The following is an 11141-nucleotide window of genomic DNA, read 5'->3' on the forward strand; positions in this document are numbered from 1 at the left end:
GAGAGAAATTTCTCTTTCAAAAGACGTAGTGGACCGCGCACAGTGTGGCCAAAAACTAAATCAGCTGGACTGAACCCCAAAGACTCCTGGCATGTCTCCCTGACAGCGAACAACAGTAGTGGCAACCCCTCATCCCACTCACGGCTTGACTCAGTGCAAAGTTTGTGAAGCAGGTTTTTTAGAGTTTGGTGGAACCTTTCTAATGCAACCTGACTCTTCAGGTGATACGCGCTGGAATTGTGATGGTTAACACCGAGCTCTGTCATGACCAATTTTTGCCCTGATCTGTTTGGATGCGGCAAGATCAGAACCACTGGTGTCTGCAAGTGGTGTTTCAACTACCTCAGGCAACGGAAAAACTTTGCAGCCAGCTAGATCATTTCAAGGATGATGTCAATGCCTGCAACCGGTAACTGGGGTCGCACACCAAGTTTAACCTCACCCGCCACAAACTGAGACGAGAGCTGCACAAAGTGCAAAGGCACACGCATTACACACATTCTAACTCCCCACGCTAACACATCGGCACCACAATAGGATTGAGCTGAGAACGGTAAGACACCCTCACGAATGAGCGACTGTTTTGCACCAATGTCACACAAAATACTGACAGGAACCCTCTTTTCTTCTCCCATCAATGAGACAAAACCTTTTGACACAAAAGGCTTGAACTCTTCATCTACTTTATCACTTTGAATTACAGTCACATCTTCTAAGGCATGAGGTTTGGTCTGTATTGGGGAAGGATATTTACCCTTCCTGGTCTGTTCCTCTCTTTTGAGAACCGGACAAGCAGCAATGAGGTGTCTGCTCAGGTGATACTTGCAAAGACACTCTACACAGCAACGAATCAAAAACGCAGGTTCTTTGTTGGATTGTGGAGGTTAGGAGAGAGGGGGCCAGGTTCTTTCTTTCTTTCTTACAGTTATATTGGCGGTTGGCAAACAATTGAAAGGTGCATTACCGCCACCAACTGGTATGGGGTTTGGTCTGGAACGACGCTAAAAAAAACAACTAAAAAAAACCCCCTCAAACCAAGGGGCCAGGTTGCTGTCATCTGGTGGTTATATACTGGAGGTGATCAACCAATTATCCAATCCGAGGATAGGCAGAGACTCCACCTAGCTACTCAGCAGGCACGCCCAGGTGTCCACCTCCTAAGAAAGAAGAGGGGAAAAACCCACAGCCATCCTCTGGTGGGAGGAGTTACACATAAAACAAACACTGACAACATTGGATCATAACAGCTGAAAGACTGAACAAAGCAAAACTGATTTCCTGCACATTGATTACAGATTATGTGATGTCTGCAAGGATTTCATGCTTTTAAATACATATACACTGCTCAAAAAAATAAAATAAAATAAAGGGAACACTTAAACAACACAATGTAATTCCAAGTTAATCACTCTTCTGTGAAATCAAATTGTCCACTTTGGAAGCAACACTGATTGACAATTAATTTCACATGCTGTTGTGCAAATGGAATAGACAGCAGGTAGAAATTATAGGCAATTAGCAAGACATCCCCAATAAAGGAGTGGTTCTGCAGGTGGTGACCACAGACCACTTCTCAGTATCTATGCTTTCTGGCTGATTTTTTGGTCACTTTTGATCAGTGTTGGGTAAGTTACTTTAAAATAGTAACTTAGTTACATTACTAGTTACTTCTCTCAAAAGTAACTCAGTTACTTCAAGTTACTCGTTACTTTCAAAGTAACTAGTTACTAGGGAAAGTAACTTTGGTTTTACTCAGAATTCTCTTGTTAATGTGTTGCTTCCATAACTTTGCCAGTCTTCTAGCTTGCTTACTTGCCACAAGTGCACTGTGCCACCTACCAATAGAAAGGAAAAGATAATGTGTATATTTCCACGAGAGAAATCCCACGCCTGGACCGTCATTGACTGCTGCCATGATTCTAGCCTACGTCACAGCGTCATGTGCGCCTTTTACATCCAACACAAAAACTGCAGTCGTGGTGCTTTGATTGTACTCAGAACTCGGAAATTCTGCCTTCTGAATAGGAAGATGTAGGCAACACCAGACTGCAGATGAGCTGCATACAGAGTTGGACTGGGACAAAAAAATCGTCCTGGGCATTTTGACTAGAGACCAGCCCACCATTATAGGAAAAATCATAAAGCCTTTGAATGAAAACAAACACTGTTGTGACAGTGATGTACACTGTTCTGATGGTATATATGCATCAATCTATCAATCGTTTGTTGTAAGATTCAGATAATTATTTTTTAAAAGCTAGACATTTTAAATGAGAATAAGAAAGAAAAGTATTTCCTTGTGCCCACCTCTCCCTGTTAATGCCTTACATGCCCCCCTGGCAACACTTTGCTAGACCCGCCCCTGCACAGTTACCAGCTGTCAGCTACCTAAAAAAGGATCCTGGGATTATTTGTCTCTCAGAAACAGTTCATAACTTCCCTTCAACTCATTCATGTCACCTAAAAGGTAAACCTGTTTCTCCATCACCTGTTCAGCTCTGATGATCCAGTAAGGACATCTCCTGGTTTCATCTTCATGTTTCCCTCTCACCAGATAACCAAACCATATCATGACCAGCAGCTTTTTTGCAGCTGTGGCTCCAGCAAACATCAGCTGATACTAGAAATTAATATTAAATAAATTCTAACAACAGCTGATCAAGCTTAAACGTGCTGCTGTTGTTTAGCGCAACATCCGCTGGTTTCCTCTTTCGGCGCAAAGTGAGCAATAAACAAACAAGAGAGCCGATCAGCTGATCACTGATCAGGTTTCATGATTGAAGTAGAAACAGGAGAGGGAAGGGGGAGAATGAAAGAAGAAGAGGCAGCTGTGCAGCGTAAAGACAGAATAACTCCAGCGTTGTGCCTTTTTCATTGTAGCTGAATTACGGAACAAACTGTTCCCTTTCACCTCAATAAGAAACGCGTAATATTTTCTCTGAATACCAGACGGGACGGTTGGCAACTCTAATAACTTATGAACAAAATAAAGTTTAACATCGTTAACTTCATAGCACCACCCAGCTGTATAGAAACTCCGTCATGCTAGCTAGCACGCAGTACGGAAAAAGTCAGAATAACGAAAATAAACTCCACCTAAACTTGGTTTATATCTGACCCAGAGAGACTGCAGGTCATAACTTCTTACCTGAAGTTCAGTTCACACTTGGACCGGCGGCCGCCTCAGGTCTCTTTTCCTTCTGCGTCCCTTGTCCTTCATCCACCTGCTGGCCTCCACCACTTGCTAATGTTACTGAATCTGTGGAAGCTCCGTGATAGCCACCACACGTAGTAACGAGTAACGAGCCTATCTAAATCCCAGTAACGACTAACGCGTTCCTGATTTTGGCATAATAACTAGTTACTGTGCTCGTTACCACAATAATAACGTAGTTACTGTAACGCGTTACTTAATAACGCGTTAGTCCCAACACTGCTTTTGATTGCTGGCAGTGATTTCACTCTAGTGGTAGCATGCGACGGAGTCTACAACCCACACAAGTGGCTCAAGTAGTGCGGCTCATCCAGGATGGCACATCAATGCAAACTGTGGCAAGAAGGTTTGCTGTGTCTGTCAGCGTAGTGTCCAGAGCATGGAGGCACTACCAGGAGACAGGCCAGTACATCAGGTGACTTGGAGGAGGCCGTAGGAGGGCAACAACCAGCAGCAGGATCGCCTTTGTGCAAGGAGGAACAGGAGGAACACTGCCAGAGCCCTGCAAAATGACCTGCAACAGGCCACAAATGTGCATGAATCTGCTGAAACGGTCAGAAACCGACTCTATGAGGGTGGCCACAGGTGGGGGTTGTGCTTACAGCCCAACACCATGCAGAACGTTTAGCATTTGCAAGAGAACACCAAGATTGGCAACTTCGCCACTGGTGCCCTGTGCTCTTCCTTCAGCATGACTGGTTTGGCAGTGGGTCAGTAATGGTGTGGGGTGGCATTTCTTTGGGGGGCCGCACAGCCGTCCATGTGTGACTGCCACTAGGTACTGAGATGAGATCCTCAGACCCCTTATGAGACCATATGCTGATGTGGTTGGCACTGGGTTCCTCCTAATGCAAGACAATGCTAGACCTCATGTGGCTGGAGTGTGTCAGTAGTTCCTGCAAGACAAAGGCATTGATGCTATGGACTCGCCCGTCCGTTCCCCAGACCTGAATCCAATTGAGCACATCTGGGACATCATGTCTCGCTCTATCCACCAATGCAACGTTGCACCACAGACTGTCCAGGAGTTGGCAGATGCTTTAGTTCAGGTCTGGGAGAAGATCCCTCAGAAGACCATCCGCCACACATCAGGAACAAGCATTGTAGGGAGGTCATACAGGAGCCCACACACTACTGAGCCTCACTTGTTTTAAGGACATTACATCAAAGTTGGATCAGCCTGTAGTGTGTTTTTCCACTTTCATGGGTTGCTAAATTTGATTTCCATTGATTATTTTTCTGTGATTTTGTTGTCAGCACATTAAACTATGTAAAGAACAAAGTATTTAATAAGAATATTTAATTCATTTAGATCTAGGATGTCTTATTTTGTGTTCCCTTAATTCTTTTGATCAGAAACACTAGAAAAGCTAAATTAACCAACTGTGATTTGTACCAACACATGGACGAGGAAAATGTTATAAAGGCTTCATGATATAAAAGGGATAAAACCTCATGATCTTTACTAGTTGCACAAACATGCACATGTAAGGTTGAACCTGCTGGGTCTTATTTACCTTCCACTTTAGGGCCAACATGTTTCTTGCTTTTAAAAATTCAGATCAGATGCTCTTCTGACGTAATGACACCAGCTTTGTCACTGTCGCGTGAAATAATTTGTCGAGAACAAAGAATTTGCTTTAACAACTAATTCAACCACAGAATGCAGATTTCTATTGATGTAGAATTCTTGTGAAATTTGACTTATTAATTTAAAAAACCAAAAAACCCCAAACAATATTGGTGAAACATGTGACATCTATTGATGTTAAAGAGCAAATTGCTGACTCATTTAGAAATAATGATGGGGCATGGGGGATTCATCACTGTGAAAACTGTGTGGGTAAATAGGTTACAAGGTTTAACAGTATGTTACTCATTGTAAATTTCAGTGAATTTGAAGATTTAATAATTTATTGTATATCAGATTAAAAGATTCAGAGAATCTAGTCAAATCTAGTTGGGTTCAGCAGGGCTGAGTCACGTCATTTTCATACTCATCAAACCCTTTAGTGGCGCCATGTGCCCCGTGAAGGGGAACAGGGGCACCAACTTCCCAGAAGAGACCACCCCCATCAAGGGTTTCATCACAGGAAGCAGAGTGCTCAGGTTTCTCAAGGTTTCAGCCCTGTCTGCTGGGCACTGAAACCTTGAGGTCGTCTCCCAGGTCAAAATCTGAACTGCAGATGGGCGTTGTTAATGCCATGTTGAACAGACGTCGTGTCAGACCTTTTCTTGAAAGTGAGAAATATAAATCAGATTATGGGGGTGTGTTCACAGATAATGAGTATTGGAAGTGATGCTATTTAATTTCTTTTTTCTTTTAATTGTTTGAAGGTTCAATAAACAATCCGATTTAAAAAAAAACAACAACAAATATATCTAGCTATTATTTAATGGATCATTCTTTACAGTGCTAATACTGATTTTGACACAGAGATTTCTTCAGATTTTAGGAATCTTTGGATGTTAAAGAACATTGTTCTGAAATTGTTCCAAAATTTATAGACGCAGTTTTTTTCAGATTACTGAACCTTTGCGAATCTTTACTTCTGAGAAACTCTGACACTCCAAAATCCTCTTTTTACACCCAATCATCTTAATGATTTGTTACATCTTAAATTTCCAACCTTTTATTGAGTTGCTGCCATCAAGTTCACAATGATTTTCTCGGTTAAAACATTTCAAGTTTTCTTTGTTCCACTGTGGATAAAATGCGAGTTTGAGATTCTGTTTTTATTTACATTTTAGATAGCGTCTTCATTGATTGATTCATGAGCTTGCTGCTCAGTTTTCTTTGTTACTTCCCCTTCCCACGCTCTGAAATTCAGCTCATTCAAAATTTCATGTCAAATAATCTACCTGCCCATGTTCTCCGAGCCAACCAACCCCTAATCCTTGCTCTTTCATCTATGTTCTGTCGCTCTCCCTTTCAGGCAGTGTGTTGTGCAGCTCTCCCATGTCTCCACCTCTTTCAGGTTGTCTGTTCAAAAATCTCCATTTACTATCTGCTTACTTTGCTCTACCACCACCAAAAGCATCTAGACTCTGGGGTTCAGTCACCACCGCCTACCTTCACCTGGGACTTTGCTCAATGACGTCACTTGTCATCTGAGTGTTGCTACCAAGAAAACGTGCAGTGGTGTGTATAATACTGAGGTCTGTGTTCCCATGCTTCTTCTTTTGTTCACACCAAGGGAGAACAAAATAAATTTAACTCACATCCTGCATATATGTAGACACAGTTGACTTGTCCAAATGATTGGCAGCTTCACTGCCTGGATGTATGTCTGACCATTCATAAGTTATGAATGCTCATGCCTCCGGGTTTGGGAATAACCAATTATGGTGTAAAACACTATGATGACACCTGCAGTGTTTCAGCGGCTGACATGGTGGGTCTTCTTTGGAGCCAGAAGTTACCATATTTTCCTGAATAGGCTAGTTTGTTTCGCATGCTGCATTTATAAACTGTACCGTTGCAACGCACTACTGTACATATATATGTAAGAAAATAAAGTTACGTACATACTGGAAGTAATTTTCAGTGAAGTGGCTAGCAGAGACCACAGAAAGTAATAACTGTGGGTGTCAGGAAGTAGGCGGGACCCAAGAGGAACTTTTTTCAACTTGCAGGCAAACCAGTGAAAGTGTACATTAGGGGTGAACCTGTAATGTATAGTAAGTACATTACAGGTTCACCTTGGCAACCGGAACCAGGAATGCCCACTAGCAATCAACTGTCATCTTCAAAGCGATGAGTGAATTGCTTCCAGCGTGGGCGCAGCCTAATAAAACTAAAATTTCACCCACCACATCTGATGTACAAAGTCTGTGGAAGTCCAAAATGGTTTCTGCATTAGGCTATAAATATGCTTTTCAAAGCTCTTAATTTGGGCACGTTAACATTGGTGTCTGACTGATTTGCTTTTAGAGACCGCCTCTAGTGGCCATTAGTGGCCATTTTATAGCTTTCACATGGGCTTGATCTTCCAGTTTGGGAATCTTCTGCTGTGACTTTTGACTGACTGAGGTTTCCAACCACACAGCCTGAGTCTAAGTGCTCAGTTATGGTGATATGATTGCAGCTCTGTACCATTTACAGCAAATCTTAGGGAGCAGGTCTTCTCCTGAATGATGGGTGTCACCACACAAAATCTCTTTTTACATAAAGTTTCAACTTGCAACAACCCCTCTGTGCACTCTGTGAATCTTTGAGCTTTAAAACACAATCATACGCCCATGTCTTCAGCCTGGCTGCACTGGCACAATGCGTGACGTTACAAAAATGAGACGCAAACAGTCGGCCAAAGCGGCGGCTTGCGCCAATGGCTGTGACGTCACTTTTGTCGCACACTGCTGATCACCAGGGCAAAAACACCAGATGTAATGGACCCATAAGTAGTGCTCTTGTACTGCACAGGCCATGTGACATTTCTTGAGGTGCAGTGCTCTTAAACTGTTCTGGAAACTACACTTTTCATTTTTTATGTGTTTCACAGCTTTTGAATTTCAAATATTGAGCAAAAACCCTTAATTTAGTTTCTGTTTCGATAGAATCATCACAGTTTTAAATACTAACCTTTAACATAAAAATTGGCTGTATGCTAACTGGTGGCAAACCCTCTGAAAACCCTCAGTCTGGAAATCTTTTTGCTCAAACAGTGCAAAGTTTTTAGGGTAACAGTATGATCTGGAAAAAAATTTCAGGGAATCTTTTGATGTGGAGAATTAGTTCCTATAAGTAAAACAAAAAAAGCAGAGAGGTGTGCAATATTTAAAGCAGTTTGTGGAATTGATTCATAACCAGTGTTGGTCTTTCCACTTCGCACACTTCCTCTAAACCAGCTAATTTTAGATGCATGCCTTTTGATTGGGGGAAACCTCTACTCCACAAACGTCGTCTGTCGGGCCTTTGTACAAAAATTTCCCTGTGGCGCTACATATGTCAAAGACTTTGGGCACGCAGGCCAACACGGGATGACGTCATCGGAGGACAGAAGTGCCATCAGATCATATCAGCTGTACATCTGCCGAGGCCTCTCATACATATCCCACATATGACAGGAAAACAGAGGCGCTCTGGTTGCCCACGTGGAAACCTGTCTTTCGTTGACACACAGAGAGAAGAGAAAGTTATTCTTCATTTATAGTTTCTTTTGTAGTAGCTTAGAAAAGAACTGCAAGCAGATGAGGTAATAGTGAAGGCGTTAAATATCACCTTCACAAAATTTTATTGTTTGTCCCTTCAATTCTACAGAAGATTAGGATCTGCTTTCCCCTTAACACCTAAATGTGAAATTGGTTTCAATTCAATGTTATAGACACTTTCTCTCTTTCAACACACAGTTATTTCTTTTGTACAAAGCCTCTTTAGAAAAAAATGGCAAAAAGGGAAACATACAAAGCACCTCACTTCCTAAATATGTAATCTGCAAGGGGGGGGGGGGGGGGGGGGGGGTAAAACTGAAAACGAGACAGAAGAAGTGAGGACTGCTTTGAAACGCATAAATTTCCAGTATGTAAAGGGGGTGGTCCCTTTTGCGCTTCTCTGTTTCTCCCCCGCCTCCACGTGTACTTTCAGTCTTTTCCCTTCAACTAATACATCATCACTCTATCTTCTGTTTCCTTTTTGACACGCTCAAAGGAATGATGATTTATGTGTGACAAGAGTTTGTTACACCAAACAAGAACGGGTTGCATGAAGCAACAGACCAGCTCCGCGCGGTGCTGTTGTCATTGTTGGAGTAGTGGCAGAGTGGCAGTCAGAAAGAATGGGGCGGCTCCTGCCTTCTCAGAAATATTGCTTCTCAGTATGACTTCTTTACTGGGTTACCACAAGCCAACGTTAGAAGCAATAGCATTATGGGACAGCGCCACCTTAGATATGTAATGAGGATCTTACACGCAGGATCAGTCATTTAGTGGAAAAGGGTCTCGTTCAAAATCCCCACCAGTGACACTCCCATAACTGACAAAACAGAAAACACTGTCATTTCAGCTGTGCACAGTCATAACGATCACTGATGCTGCTGGCATTTGGTAAGAAATGGATCTTCAATAAATGTATGAGTAAAGGTGCAAATTCAAAAACAGTGTGAGTGCATGAGACTTCTGTGACAGCCACAAAATGTATGAAAATGTCATAAGAAGTATCTTACACCCCTCCCCAAAGGAAACTGAATTTTTCCGGGACATTGTTCATTGACTAAGCAGTGGGAATTGGGATTCAGATGTAGGCAAGTATACATCATGCAGTCTGTCCCATTTCAGCCATCAAATGCTCTGATAAACTCCCATCAGATAATGTCTCTCTATCACAAAGCTGGTCTTACCTGCTCCATTTTTAGATGTTAGACTCAGTGTTGGGAAGGTTACTTTTAAAATGTATTCCACTACAGAATACAGAATACATGCCCCAAAATGTATTTTGTAACGTATTCTGTTACGTTACTCTCATTGAGTAACGTATTCTGAATACTTTGGATTACTTAATATATTATCATGCTGTTTACAACTACATGAATGTGATTTATTACTATTACTGAAGGTCTGCGGCTCCGAACTGTAGTTTTCCACTCTCCTTTTTCTCCCTCCTCGCGCTCACAGACACATAACGGGTATGGCAGTCCATTCTCCCTGCAGCATGGACTACACTGCCCATGTGGCTATGCCTGTAGCATTCTGCCTATCCGGTCTTTAAGTGATGACATGACGAATCCTGCTTCCGTGCCTAAAGTAGTCCGTGTTTAATATGGGTTTTGTGTTGTTAACATGTTAAATGTTTAAAAAGCTCCTAAAAACAGTCAGTGATCACTGTTGACCTCCCTCGGCTTTTATTACTACTAATCATTTTAAAGCTCAGTTTTTAAAACCTTATGAGCTACAGCCCAGCCCATGCAGCAGTATATGAATGACTAACCCTATTCATCCTTGTGGATGAATTATCTCAGTTGTTCTCCTGGCTGAAGTTTGGTCTGTTTACAGCAACCTGCAATGAGATTACATTTGTTCCTGACCACCGAGAATCCTCACGTTGACTTTTATCAAGTGGAAAAAAGTTAGCGTGTTTATATTATGCTCACATAGCTGTAGCTAGCGGTCACGTAGCACATCGTTATATACCAGCTAGCCAAACTTCAGTAACCCTACAAACGTCACTGCTGTCTAGTTTTCTGTCTTCATTTATGTTGGAAGTGATAGCAGAGCTGTACGTTTGAATTTGTTTCCAAAATCCCTCAGTCAGGACATGCTATATTGTATTTAGGTGGAAGCTAGCGAGCTAACTTGCTGCTAACTTCTAACTCCGTTAAATGTCGTTTCGTTTTCATGGATGCCTGGATGTTAAACTCAATTGTTACACCCAGTAGAGCAGAACGCTGATCATTTTATTACAGATGAAAGACTTTAGATAGTTTTTCAACTCTCAGTGATGCCACACTGATCATTTGATTTATGGACCTGCAGCGGAGTTTGAGCCCAGACACGGCTAGTGACGTCAGACTTAAAGACCTTAGCTTAGCACAACAACAACAACAACAACAACAACAACAACAAAAAGGCGCTCTCTCACCCAGGAAACACACAGTTGCAGAGAGAGCAGCGTAACCCTGTAACCATGACAACCGTAACGCTGCCGCCTGGAACAACAGAACCCAAACAATCCTGACCTGCGACAATATGAAACAGGAAAATACCGCCGTGTAATCCATTTATTTCAACAAAGTAACTGTATTCTAAATACCACCTTTTTAAACGGTAACTGTAACGGAATACAGTTACTCATATTTTGTATTTTAAATACGTAATGGCGGTGCATGTATTCCGTTACTCCCCAACACTGACAACACTGATCGAGAACAAATCTGGCAATTCTGACTCTCCCCTTGGCTGTAATGTCTGCGACAGAGTCCAGTTAATCATCTTT

Source organism: Astatotilapia calliptera, chromosome 1, assembly GCF_964374335.1.
Source record: "Astatotilapia calliptera chromosome 1, fAstCal68.1, whole genome shotgun sequence".
Lineage (NCBI taxonomy): Eukaryota > Metazoa > Chordata > Actinopteri > Cichliformes > Cichlidae > Astatotilapia > Astatotilapia calliptera.